The sequence below is a fragment of the Pristis pectinata genome, chromosome 2 (assembly GCF_009764475.1).
Source record: "Pristis pectinata isolate sPriPec2 chromosome 2, sPriPec2.1.pri, whole genome shotgun sequence".
NCBI lineage: Eukaryota > Metazoa > Chordata > Chondrichthyes > Rhinopristiformes > Pristidae > Pristis > Pristis pectinata.
In genome coordinates this window covers 10,827,437-10,840,097 of record NC_067406.1, presented here as the reverse complement: position 1 = coordinate 10,840,097, position 12,661 = coordinate 10,827,437, and positions in this window count along the sequence as shown.

Here is a 12,661-nt window from a genome sequence, read left to right as displayed (position 1 = left end):
GGGCCCTGGGGAGTGTTGTAGAACAGAGGGACTTAAGAGCACAAGTACATGGTTTCCTGAAAGTGGCATCACAGTGAGGCAGGGCGGTGAAGGAGGCTTTTGGCATGCTGGCCTTCATTAGTCAGGGCATTGAGTATCGAAGCTGGAGTGTTATATTGCAGTTGTACAAGACGTTGGTGAGGCTGCACTTCGAGTATTATGTTCAGTTTTGGTTACCCTGCTATAGGAAAGATGCCATTAAGCTGGAAAGAGTGCAGAGGTGATTTACGAGGATGTTGCTGGGAGTTGAGGGACGAGTTATGGAGAGATGTTGAGCAGGTTGGGACTTTTTTCATTGGAGTATAGGAGAATAAGAAATATAAAATATAGAGGAGTATCAAATAATGAGGAGCATAGATAAGGTGAATGCGCACTGTCTTTTACCCAGGGTTGGGGAATTAATGACCAGAGGCAAAGCGTTATATGCTCAGATGCCCAAGCGGTCAGTTCAGCTGTGACCTGAAGCCTCTTTCCATCTGGTAAATGACAACAGTGTTGAATGTGGGTTGGTAGCTCCAGTTTATATCTTTGTTAGTCTCAATTTCCTCACAGAATCTCGAATTGCAGGAAGTCCATCCAAACAGGGAAGTTTATGACTCATGTTAGATTGAGTCCTGCAGAGTTCACATAAGTAGGCCTTTCAGCCCACTGAGTCTACACAAAACATCATACAGCCATTTGCATTAATCCTATGCACATCCTTTCCACAGTCATAGACTCTTAGAGTCATAGAACATCTCGGAGGATCTATCCTGGGCCCAACACATTGATGCAATCATGAAGAAGGCAGGCCAGCGGCTCTACTTCTTTAGGAGTTTGAGGAGATTTAGTATGTCACCAAAGACTTTTGCAAATTTTGATAGATGTACAGTGGAGAGCATTCTGACTGGTTGCATCATAGCCTGGTACAGAGGTCGCAAGAAAGATGCAGAGGCTTGTAGGCTCAGCGGGCTCCACCACAGGTACAACACTCTCCACCACTGAGGACATTTTTGAGAAGTGGTGCCTCAAGAAGGCGGCATCCATCACTAAGGACCCTCACCATCTTCTTGTTACTACCATTGGGGAGGAGGTACAGGAGACTGAAGACCCCACTCAGTGATTTAGGAACAGCTTCTTCCCCTCTGCTATCAGATTTCTGAACAGTCCATGAACCCATGAACACTACCTCGTTATTCCTCATTTTTTGCACTATTTACTTATTTTGTAATTTATAGTAATTTTATATCTTGCACTGTACTGCTGCTGCAAAACAACAAATTTCAGGACATCTAAGTCAGTGATAATAAACCTGATCCTGATTCTGACCCAACTCATCCATCAACTTCTCCAGATTTTGCAGCTCACACTAGGGGTAATTTATCTACCAATCAGAATGCCTTGGGAGGAAACCACACACGGTCACAAGCAGAACCTGCGAACAGCATGCAGAGAGCGTTGGAGGTCAGAAACAAAACTGGGTCACTGGAGCTTTGAGGCAGCAGCTCTACTAGATGCACCACCAGCAGATATACTTGGAAATCACATGACTGACTTAAACAGGTTGGTCTCAGTTTTCCCCATGACTCATGATGAACAGATTTCAGTCAGGCAGTCAGAAGAGTAACCTAACATAAGAATATAAGACTATTGAACGGTTCCCTTATATAATGAGATGGACTATGTTGTGACCTTGTTGTGACCTTGCACTTTATTGCACTGCACTTCCTCTGTAGCTGTGACACTTTACTCTGTACTGTTATTGTTTTTACTTGTACTGCATCAATGCACTCTGTACTAACTCAACGTAACTGTACTGTGTAATGAATTGACCTTATGATTGGCTCATAAGACAAGTTTTTCACTGTACCTCGGTAAAAGTGACAATAATAAACCAATACCAATACCAGTACCAAATAGGAGCAGGAGGAGGCCATCTGGCCCATCGAGCCTGCTTCGCCATTCAATAAGATCATGGCTGATCTAGCTGTGGACTCAGATCCACCTAGCTGCCTTTTCCCCATAACCCTTAATTCCCCTACTATGCAAAAATCTGTCCAATTGTGTCTTAAATATATTTAATGAGGTAGCCTCCACAGCTTCCCTGGGCAGAAAATTCCACAGATTTATTACTCTCCGGGAAAAGCAGCTTCTCCACATCTCTATCTTAAATCTACTCCCCTGAATCTTGAGGCTATGTCCCCTAGTTCTAGTCTCACCAACCATTGAAAACAACCTTCCTGCCTCTATCAGATCTAACAGGGATAGGGTTCCCCCTTGTCCTCACATTTCATCCCGCCAGCCTACATATCCAACACATCATTCTCCGTCACTTCCGCCATGTCCAACTGGACCCCACTACCAAGCATATCTTCCCCTCCCCAGCCATTTCTGCCTTTTGCAGGGACCATTCTCTCTGCGACTCCCTAGTTCACTCCTCCCCTCTCCACCCATCCTGCTCCCACCCTGGGAACTTTCCACTGCCCCCATCATAGGTGCAACACCTGCCCCTGCACCACCTCCATCACTTCCATCCAGGGACCCAAGCAGTCCTTTCAGGTGAGACAGAGATTCACCTGCACCTCCCTTAATATCATCTATTGCATTTGATGCTCCAAGTGTGGCCTCCTCTACATTGGTGAGACCAAACGCAGACTAGGTGACCATTTCGCGCTCTGTCTGTAACCACGATCTGCATGTCCCCGTTGCCAGTCACTTCAACTCCCCCTCCCACACTATCACTGATGTGTCAGTCCTCGGCCTCCTCCACTGCCAGGAGAATTCCAAGCGCAAACCGGAGGAACAGCACCTCATTTTCCATCTTGGAACCTTGTAGCCTAACGGCATGAATATTGAATTCTCCCACTTTACGTAATCCCCACCCCCCCTTCCCCACACCCCCCCCCACCACCCCACCATGCTTCTTCTCTTCTTCCCTTTCCTAACCTCTCTCTTTTTTCTACCTTTTTTCTTTCTCTCCTCACCTTTGACCCATCGTCAATGGATCTGCTCTCCCCTCCTCCCCCACACCTGCCTATCACTATCTCTTACCTGCATCTACCTATCACCTCCCTGTGCCCACCCCACCTCCCCTCTTTTGTCCACCTATCACTGCTCTGCTTTTCCCTCCTATATATTGGGCTTCCCCTTTTCCTATCTTCAGTCCTGAAGAAGGGTCCTGACCCGAAACATTGACCGCCTGCTTTTCTCCACGGATGCTGCCTGGCCTTTGTTTCTCTACCTTATCTATCCCTTTCATAATGTTATATGTTTCTATAAGATCCCCTCTCATTCTTCTGCATTCCAGTGACTATAGTCCCAGACGACTCCTTCCTCTCTGGAATCAACATGGTGAACCTGCTCTGCACCTCCTCCAAAGTCAGTATATCTTTCCTCTAGAATGGAGACCAGAACTGCACGCAGTACTCCAGGTGTAGCCTCACCAGTACCCTGTACAGTTGTAGCATAACCTCCCTGCTCTTAAATTCAATACCTCTAGCAATGAAGGCCAACATTCTACTTGCCTTCTTGATAACCTGTTGCACCTGCAAACCAACCTCTTGCGACTCGTGCACAAGCACATGTCATCCTTCTGTACAACAGCATGCTGCAATCTGTTACGGACTCAGTGAAAGTCCCTTTAAGATAGAGAGTGTGTGTATATGTGTGTGGGGCGTGCTTACGTCAATAGAAGATAAAGGACGTAATGACGTTGTTGAAGAGGTTAGAAGAAGAAGAAGGAGAGAGAGAGAAGGGAGAGAGACACCAGCCTGCTTGTTTTCTCTATCGATGGATGAGAAACAATAACTGTGTCTGCCACTGAAATCCATGTATGGAAGTTGGAAGTAATCCGGTGGAGTTCACTTTGTTGCTGACCTGTAGAAGGAAACAGGTATTTGTGTGTGGACGACCACGGTTCGGATGCTTTTCGGGGTGAGGAAGTCACTACCGAGTAAACACTGAAGTGTCGTTTGGGTTCCATCGTGGAACATTTGGATTTCGTATGTACTCTCTCTATGTTTTTCTACATCTACATCTTATCTTCAGACAACGGTGGTTGTTGAAGAAGCCCTTGCTCAGGTTTCACCTTATGGCTTGCGGAACTGAACTTTAAGAACCATTCCGGAACTGGGAGTTTTGGACTTTGCCACCCACACACACACGAAGAGTTTAGTTTTGGGGTTAACGTTCAAGGTTTAACATTTTTGAATTCTAACATACTAACATTTTTAACTTTTATTTTACGTATTATCATAAGTAGTGATTAATAAAATAGTTTTTAACACTGAATCATGCTCAGTGTGTTTCCTTTGTTGCTGGTTCGTGACAAATCTTTCACCATTTAAATAATAATATGATCTTCTATTTTTCCTTCCAAAGTGGATCACGTCACATTTTCCTACATTGTACTCCATCTGCCAGACCCTTGCCCACTCACTTAACTGATCTATATCTCTCTGCAGACTCTCGGCATCCTCTGCACAATTTGCTTTTCCACTCAATTTAATGTCATCAGCAAACTTAGACACGTTACACTCAGTCCCCTCTTCCAAATCATTAATGTATTTCATGAACTATTGCAGGCCCAGCACCAACACCTGCAGCACCCTGCTCACCACTGATTGCCAACCAGGGAAACACCCATTTATCCCAAACCTCTGCCTTCTAATGGTTAACCTTTTATTTCCTTTAGCATGCCATCCATACAGATCAATTCATCACAACAATGCATTGAGGTAAAACGGTAACAGAATGCAGAACAAAGTGTTAAGGTCACAGAGAAAGTGCAGTGCAGGCAGACAAGAAGGTGCAAGGCCACAGCGAGGTAGCTTGTGAGGTCAAGAGTCCATCTTATCGTACTAGGGGACTGTTCAATAATTTTATAACAATGGGATAAAATCTGTCCTTGAGCCTGGTGGTACATGCTTTCGTGCTTTTGTATCTTCTACCCAATGGGAGGGGGGAGAAGACAGAATGTCTGGAGTGGGTGGGGCCTTTGATCATGTTGGCTACTTTTCTGAGACAGCGAAAAGTGTAGACAGAGTCCATGGAGGGGCTGGTGTCCACGACGCACTGGGCTGTGTCCACAACTCTCTGCAGTTTATTTTCAGGACAAATGTGGACCAGCTTAATTATCTTTTCCTCACTTCACATTTCTGGTATCATCCTGGTAAATATTTTTGTACCCGGTCTGATGACCTCAAAGCCTTTCCAAACAAGTGACTGGAACTACAGAAAATAGTTCACGTCCTGGTGAACAAAGCTTTCAATATTGGTAACCTTTCTCATTCAATGCTTATGTTACTTTCTCTTAAAATTTTGCATGTTCTCACTTTGTTCACCTCCCTGTATAATCCGTTCCAAACGTTCGCTAGTCTGTGCAAAGGAAGTAAGTTCGCTCTTTGTTTTCTATTTGGTCGCATTGTGCAAAGGAAGTAAGTTCGCTCTTTGTTTTCTATTTGGTCGGCATGGACTGGTTGGGCCGAAGGGCCTGTATCCATGCTGTATTGCTCTATAGCTCGAGTTACATTTATAACACGAAGGAAGGGGCAAAGGGTAAGGTATCCAAGTTTGCCAACCACCTGAAAGTATGTGGAGGGAACGTTGTGATGAGGATATTTGGATCCTGTAACAGGATATAAATGGGTTGAGGCAGAGAGCAAAAATTTGTTAAATGGGGTTTAATGTGAGAAAGTGTGAGGTTGTGCACTTCAGTAAGAGGAATCTAAAGGCAGATTATTATCTAAATGGAGAGAGACTAAATGAATGGAGTGTAGAGAGATCTGTTGTGCATGAATCATAAAAAAAGTTGGCAGGCAGGTGCAGCAAGTAGATAGGAAGGCAAATGGTACATTGGTCTTTGCGAGGGGGTTGGAGCTTAGAAATAAGGAGGTATTATTGCAATTATACACAGTTACAAGAATGGGAGGCAGTCATGTAGAACTGAGGTGCATTGATACTTCTCACAGAGGGTGAGAAATTTCTGGAGTTCTCTGTCCCGGAGGGTAGTGGAGGCTGGAACTTTGGATGTACTTAAAGAGGAAGTAGATACCTTTTGAAAGAGCAGGGAGTAGAGGGCAATGGGGAACTGGCACAGAAGATGAATTGAGGCCTGGGTCACGATCATGTTGAATGACGGGGCAGGCTTGAGGGTCCGAGTGGCCTACCCCTGCTCCTATTTTCTTGAGTTCTTGTGAGCAGTAAATCTGTTGTTTCCCTTTCTGGAGGACCACAACTCTAGCTTCCTAACCTCACTTCTCACCTTTACTCCGCTTGATTTCCAATTTTAGTCAAGATCCAACAGGGAAACCATCACCAACAACTCCCCTCCAATTGATGTACTAGCCTGACTTTCAGTCTTTGCCACTCGATCAAAATATTCGAACTCTTTGCTTAGTATCACCTTTGTCAGAAGGACTGCAATGGTAACAAACAAAGAACAAGAAAGGTTAAATGGGATGGGATCCAGGAAGAGATAGCTAATTGGATTCATAATTGGCTCAGTGGTGGGAAGCAGAGAGTGACAGTCAAGGATTGCTGCTTGGTCTGGAGGCCTGTGACGAGTGGTGTTCCCCAGGGATTGGTACTGAGACGTTTGTTGTTCACTGTATAAATGATTTGGATGGAATGTACAAGGCACAGTTGGTAAGTTTGTGGATGACTCTAAAACAGGCGGTCTTGGAGACAGTGAAGAAGGTTATCAAAAATTACAGGGGCCTCTTGATCGGCTAAGTAAGTGGGCCAACAAATGGCAAGTAGCTTTCAATTCAGATCAGTGTCACGTTTTGAGAATTCAGACCAGGGTAGGAATTAAACAGTGAACAGTCGGGCCCTGGGGAGTGGCAGTGGAACAGAGGGACCTCAGGTTACAAATATATAGTTCGCTGAAACCAGCAACACAGGTGGGCAGGGTGGTGAAGAAGACATTTGGCATGCAGGCCTTCATCAGTCAGGGTGTTGAGTACGTTATTTTGCAGTCGTACAAGATGTGAGTGAGACCACACTGGGAAGATTATGTACAATTTTAAGATAAGATTTTAAGTTGGTCACGTGTACATTGAAACACACAGTGAAAAGCATCTTTTGCGTAGAGTGTTCTGGGGGCAGCCCGCAAGTGTCGCCACGCCTCCAGCGCCAAGCTAGCATGCCCGCAACTTCCTAACCCGTACGTCTTTGGAATGTGGGAGGAAACCGGAGCACCCGGAGGAAACCCACGCAGACACGGGGAGAATGTACAAACTCCATATAGACAGTGGCCGGATTTGAACCCGGGTCGTTGGTGCTGTAAAGCGTTATGTTAACCGCTACACTACTGTGCCTGCCCTGTTATAGGAAAGACATCATTAAAATGGAAATAGTGCAGAGTAGATTTACAAGGATGCTGCCTGGACTTGAGGGCCTGAGTTACAGGGAGAGGTTGAGCAGGCTACGACTTTATTCCTTGAAACCTAGGAGATTATTCCTTGAAACCTAGTGGTGACCTTACAGAGGTGTATAAGATCATGAGGGCCATAGGTCGAGTGAAGGTCCTGTCTTTTTCCCAGGGAAGGTGAGCTAACAACGAGGGGGCATAGGTTCAAGGTGAGGGGGGATGGGCAACTTCTTCATCCAGAGGGTGGTGTATACATGGAATGAGCTGCCTGGGAAAGTGGCTGAGGCAGGTATAACAACAACATTCAAAAAATATTGTATAAGTACATGGATTGGTAGGATTTAGAGGTATATGGGTCAAATGTGGACAGATGGGACTAACTTGATGGGCACCAGGGTTAGCGAGGACAAATTGGGCCAAAGGGCCGATTTCCATGTTGTATTACTTGAAGACTCTAAAACACTGGCCTTCTCAGCAACTCCTGAATCTCTTGTAAGAATTAAAAAATCAATTATCTTTTGAATGTTTTTACATTCCACTTTAACAGCATTTGTACAGCACTTCAGAATGAAATGTCCCATTAAACTTTTATTTTTACTTTTTAACAAACTCAGAAACCACCCCCCCCACCCCCCACCCCCAACAATACAACCTTGTTCAAGTTTGTTTTTTCCTTTCAAGTCTTGAAAGCCCCAATTAAGTCGCTTGCAAACCTCTGAGAGAAACATCCTGCAAAAATGACTTTCAGTTTCAGTTGTCGGAAGTGGGCGGCACAGTGGGAGAGCGAGAAGAGCTGCTGCCTCACAGCTCCAGCAACCCGGGTTCAATATTGACCTCTGGTTCGGTCTGGGTGGAGTTTGCACATTCTCCTTCTGATGACGTGAGTTTCCTCCAGGTGCTCTGGTTCCTTCCCACATCCCAAAGACATGCGTTGGTAGGTAAAGTGGCCATTATAGATTGTCCCTGTGAAGAATAAAAATTGAGTTAGCAAAGAATTAGTGTTTACTATCTGGTGTGGACTCAATGGATTGAAGGGTCTGCTTCCATACTGTCAGTTGCAAAGAAAATTGAGTCCTCACAATGTAAGTTGTCAACACAAAGAATCTCTGTAGCATCTCACTGAGAGAATATGCAGCTTACAGATGACCAGAGCTGTTCTATGTGGATGTTCTGGTAGATCTAATTTAGAATCAGAATCAGAATCAGATTTCTTATCACTGACTTAGATGACGTGACATTTGTTGTTTTGCAGCAGCAGTACAGTGCAAAGGCAGAAAATTACTATAAAATACAAAAAAATAAATAAATAGTGCAAAAAAAATGGAACAACAAGGTAGTGTTCATGGGTTCACGGACCGTTCAGAAATGTGATGGCAGAGGGGAAGAAGCTGTTCTTGAATTGTTGAGTGTGGGTCTTCAGGCTCCTGTACCTCCTCCTTGATGGTAGTAGCGAGAAGAGGGCATGTCCTGGATGGTGAGGGTCTTCAGTGATGGATGCTGCCTTCTTGAGGCACCGCTTCTTGAAGATAATTCCAGTGAAGTTCTGTGGACAACTAGATCTTCAGCTGTGACTACATTACGTGATGCAAATTTTTAACTTGTAAAATGGTAGAAAATCAGAGGAAATTGTCTCCAAGTATAATGAAAAAGGTGAATTTAATGCATTTCAAAATCCATGTCAGCATTATCAGAATTCATATGGCAGCTGACAACTCAATTGATGATACTAAAGAAGCAAAATGATTCGCAAAAAACATTTAAAATCTAAGGGGCAAACTTTCCAGATGTGACTTGTGTATGATGGGAAATCTGCTTTCATTTTAATTCTTCAGTACAAAAGAAAACTGACTGGCGCTGACCAAACCAATGGCTATTCAGTAAGGCCCTAAGGCAAAGTTGCAGACATTGTGAACCCCACATGAGTGAACTCTCCTGCAGTGGACTAGATCCATTCAATTATCAATGCAGCCATTTGCACTAATCCTACACACATTCTTTCCATATTCATAGAGTAAAGAGTCACAGAACTATACAACACGGAAACAGGGCCTTCAGCCCAACTTGTCCTTCAATTTCCCCAGATTCTGCAACTTACCCACTCATTAGGGGCAACTTACACTGGCCAATTAACCTTACTAACCAGAGTGTTTTGCACTCCCATTTCCAGGCCTCTGCTCTCCTTCTCGGCTTTCCTGGAGTCTCTGGGCTCCATTTCAGTCAGAGCACAGAACATAGAACAGTACAGCACAGGAACAGGCCCTTCAGCCCACACCGTTGTGCCGAACCTATTAAAATGGTAATCAAATGCCCAACTACACCCCTCCCTTCTGCCTACACAATGTCCATACCATACCATTTCCATCACATTCATGTGCCTATCTAAGAGCTTCTTGAATGCCCCCATCATATTTGCCACCATCCCAGGCAGCACATTCCAGGCACCCACCACGATTTCAAGGAAAAGATAGTTATCATAGAATCATACAGCACAACACAGGCCCTTTGGCCCACAATGTTGTGCCAACCTTTAAACCTCGCCTAAGACTATCTAACCCCTTCCTCCCACATATCCCTCTACTTTAAGTTCCTCCATATGCTCATCTAGAAATCTCTTGAATATGACCAATGTACCTGCCTTGGTTGATTTGCAAGCTAAGATATTTCCCAGTACATGGAACTGTTCCGCTTGACTTCATACCACGGGAACTGAAAATACAAACAGTATTTCCTATCAAGTCTCGCAAGTAGTTACATGAATCTCTTCCATTCCACATTACTGGCAAAATTTATTGACCAGAAGCATGTCTTTATATGCTCAGATACCCAAGTGGTCAGTTTGGTTGTGACCAGAAGCCTCTTTCCAAAGGTAAATGACAACAGTGCCAATTGCACAAAATCTATAACTGCAGGAAGTCCAGCCAAACAGGAAAGTATCTGACTCATGAAAAGTAGAGTCCTAGAGACAGAGAGCACAGAAACAGTTCTTTTGACCAACTGACCCTGTACCAACCATCACACATCCATTTGCACTAATCCGACACAAATCCTTCCCACATTCATAGAAGGTCATAGAACTAAACAGCATGGAAACAGGGCTTTCTGCCCAACTCATCAATCAATTCCCTCAGATTCTGCAAATTACCTACACACGAGGGGCAATTTACCCTGACCAATTAACCTACCAACCAGAATGCCTTTGGAATGTGATAGGAAACCAGTTTACCCATGGAAACCCACAGCATCGCAGGGAGAACATGCAGACTCCACACAGGCAGCATTAGAGTCAGTATTAAACCTGGGTCACTGGAGCTGTGAGACAGCAGCTCTACCAGCTGCACTACCGGATGGATATACTTGGAAGTCACATGACTAATTTAAACAGGTTGCTTTCAGTTTTCTCTTCATCTCATGATGTACAGAATTCAGTCAGGCCGTCAGAAGAAGAGGGAGCCAACATTCACTAAGGACTTGCCCACTGTATGACTACCTGAGCTGTCCATGTTAGAAACCTCAGTGGGCAGCACAGTCCAACTGGTGGATTACCCAGAATTGTTGAACAGTCCATTCATGTAAAGCCAGAAATGGAACAGATTTTATATTTGACTGGTGAAATAGATTTCAAGTTAGATAAAATTCTTTCATAGCCAAATCGAAGTATATCTGTGAAACGGTTTACAAAGGTTGCATTAAGGCCTCTTAATTTCATTCTACACCTAGGTGAAGAATAGGAGGATGACTAGAGTGAGGGTAGGACCGATCAGGGATAAAAGTGGAAACGTGCCTGGAGTCGGAAGAGGTAGGGGAGGTCTTTATTACTCATAAGCCTCATGCCTCACAAGCCTAATTGAATTCGTTGAGGATGTGACAAAGCACATTGATGAAGGTGGAACAGTGGATGTGGTGTACATGGATTTTAGTAAGGCTGTTCCTCATGGAAGGCTTATTCAGAAAGTCAGGTAGCATGAGATCCAGGGAAACTTAGCTGTGTGGATTCAGAATTGGCTCACTCATAGAAGACAGAGGGTAGTTGTAGATGGAGCGTATTCTGCCAGGAGGTCGCTGATCAGTGGTGTTCCACAGAGATTTGTTCTGGGAACCCTGCTCCTTGTGATTTTTATAAATGATTTGGATGAGGATGTGGTAGGTAGGTTAGTAAGTTTGCTGATGACATGAAGGTTGGTGGTGTTGTGGATAGTGTAGAAGGTTGCTGGAGAATGCAACAGGATATTGATAGAATGCAGAGCTGGGCTGAGAAGTAGCAGATGGAATTCAACTCAGTTACGTGTGAAGTGATACACTTCGGGAGATCGAAGTTGAAGGAAGAATACAAGGTTAATGGCAGGACTCTTAGCAGTGTGGCGGAAGAGAGGGATCTTGGGGTCCACGTCCATAGATCCTTCAAGGTTTCTGTGCAGGTCGATAGGGTTGTTAAGAAGGCATATGGTGTGTCGGCCATCATTAGTCAGGGTATTGAGTTCAAGAGCAGTGAGGTGATGTTGCAGCTCTATAGAACTCTGGTTAGACCACACTTGGAGTATTGTGTTCAGTTCTGTTAGGAAGGATATGGAAGATTTAGAGACGGTGCAGATGAGATTTTCCAGGATGTTCTCTGGACTGGAGAGCATGTCTCATGTGGATAGGTTGAGTGAGCTCGGGCTTTTCTCTTTGGAGAGAAGGAGGATGGCAGGTGACTTGTTAGAGGTGTACAAGATGATAACAGGCATAGATCAAGTGGACAGTCAGGGACATTTTCCCAGGGCGAAAATGGCTAACACGAGGGGGCATAATTTTAAGTTGATTGGAGAAAGATATAAGGGGGATGTCAGGGGTATGTTTTTTAACCAGAGAGTGGTGGGTGTGTGGAACGCACTGCCAGCAGAGGTTGTGGGGGAAAATCCATTAGGGACATTTAAGGGACTCTTAGATAGACTCATGAATGATAGAGAAATGGACGGCTACATGGGAGGGAAGGGTTAGATAGATCTTAGAGCAGGTTAAAATGTCGGCACAACATTGTGGGCTGAAGGGCCTGTAATGTGCTGCAATGTTCTATGTTCTATGTTCAAGAATGTACAGCAGTACAGCACAGGAACAAACCCCTCTGCTCATAATGTTGTGCCAAACTAATTAAGTTAATGACTTCTGATCAAACTCATGCCTTCTGCCTGCACATCGTCCATATCCCACAATCATGTATAGAGATACAGTGAAAAACTTTTGTTTGGTAACCCCACCCCTTGTTTTTCTTTCCTTCCCCCCCCCCCCACTCCT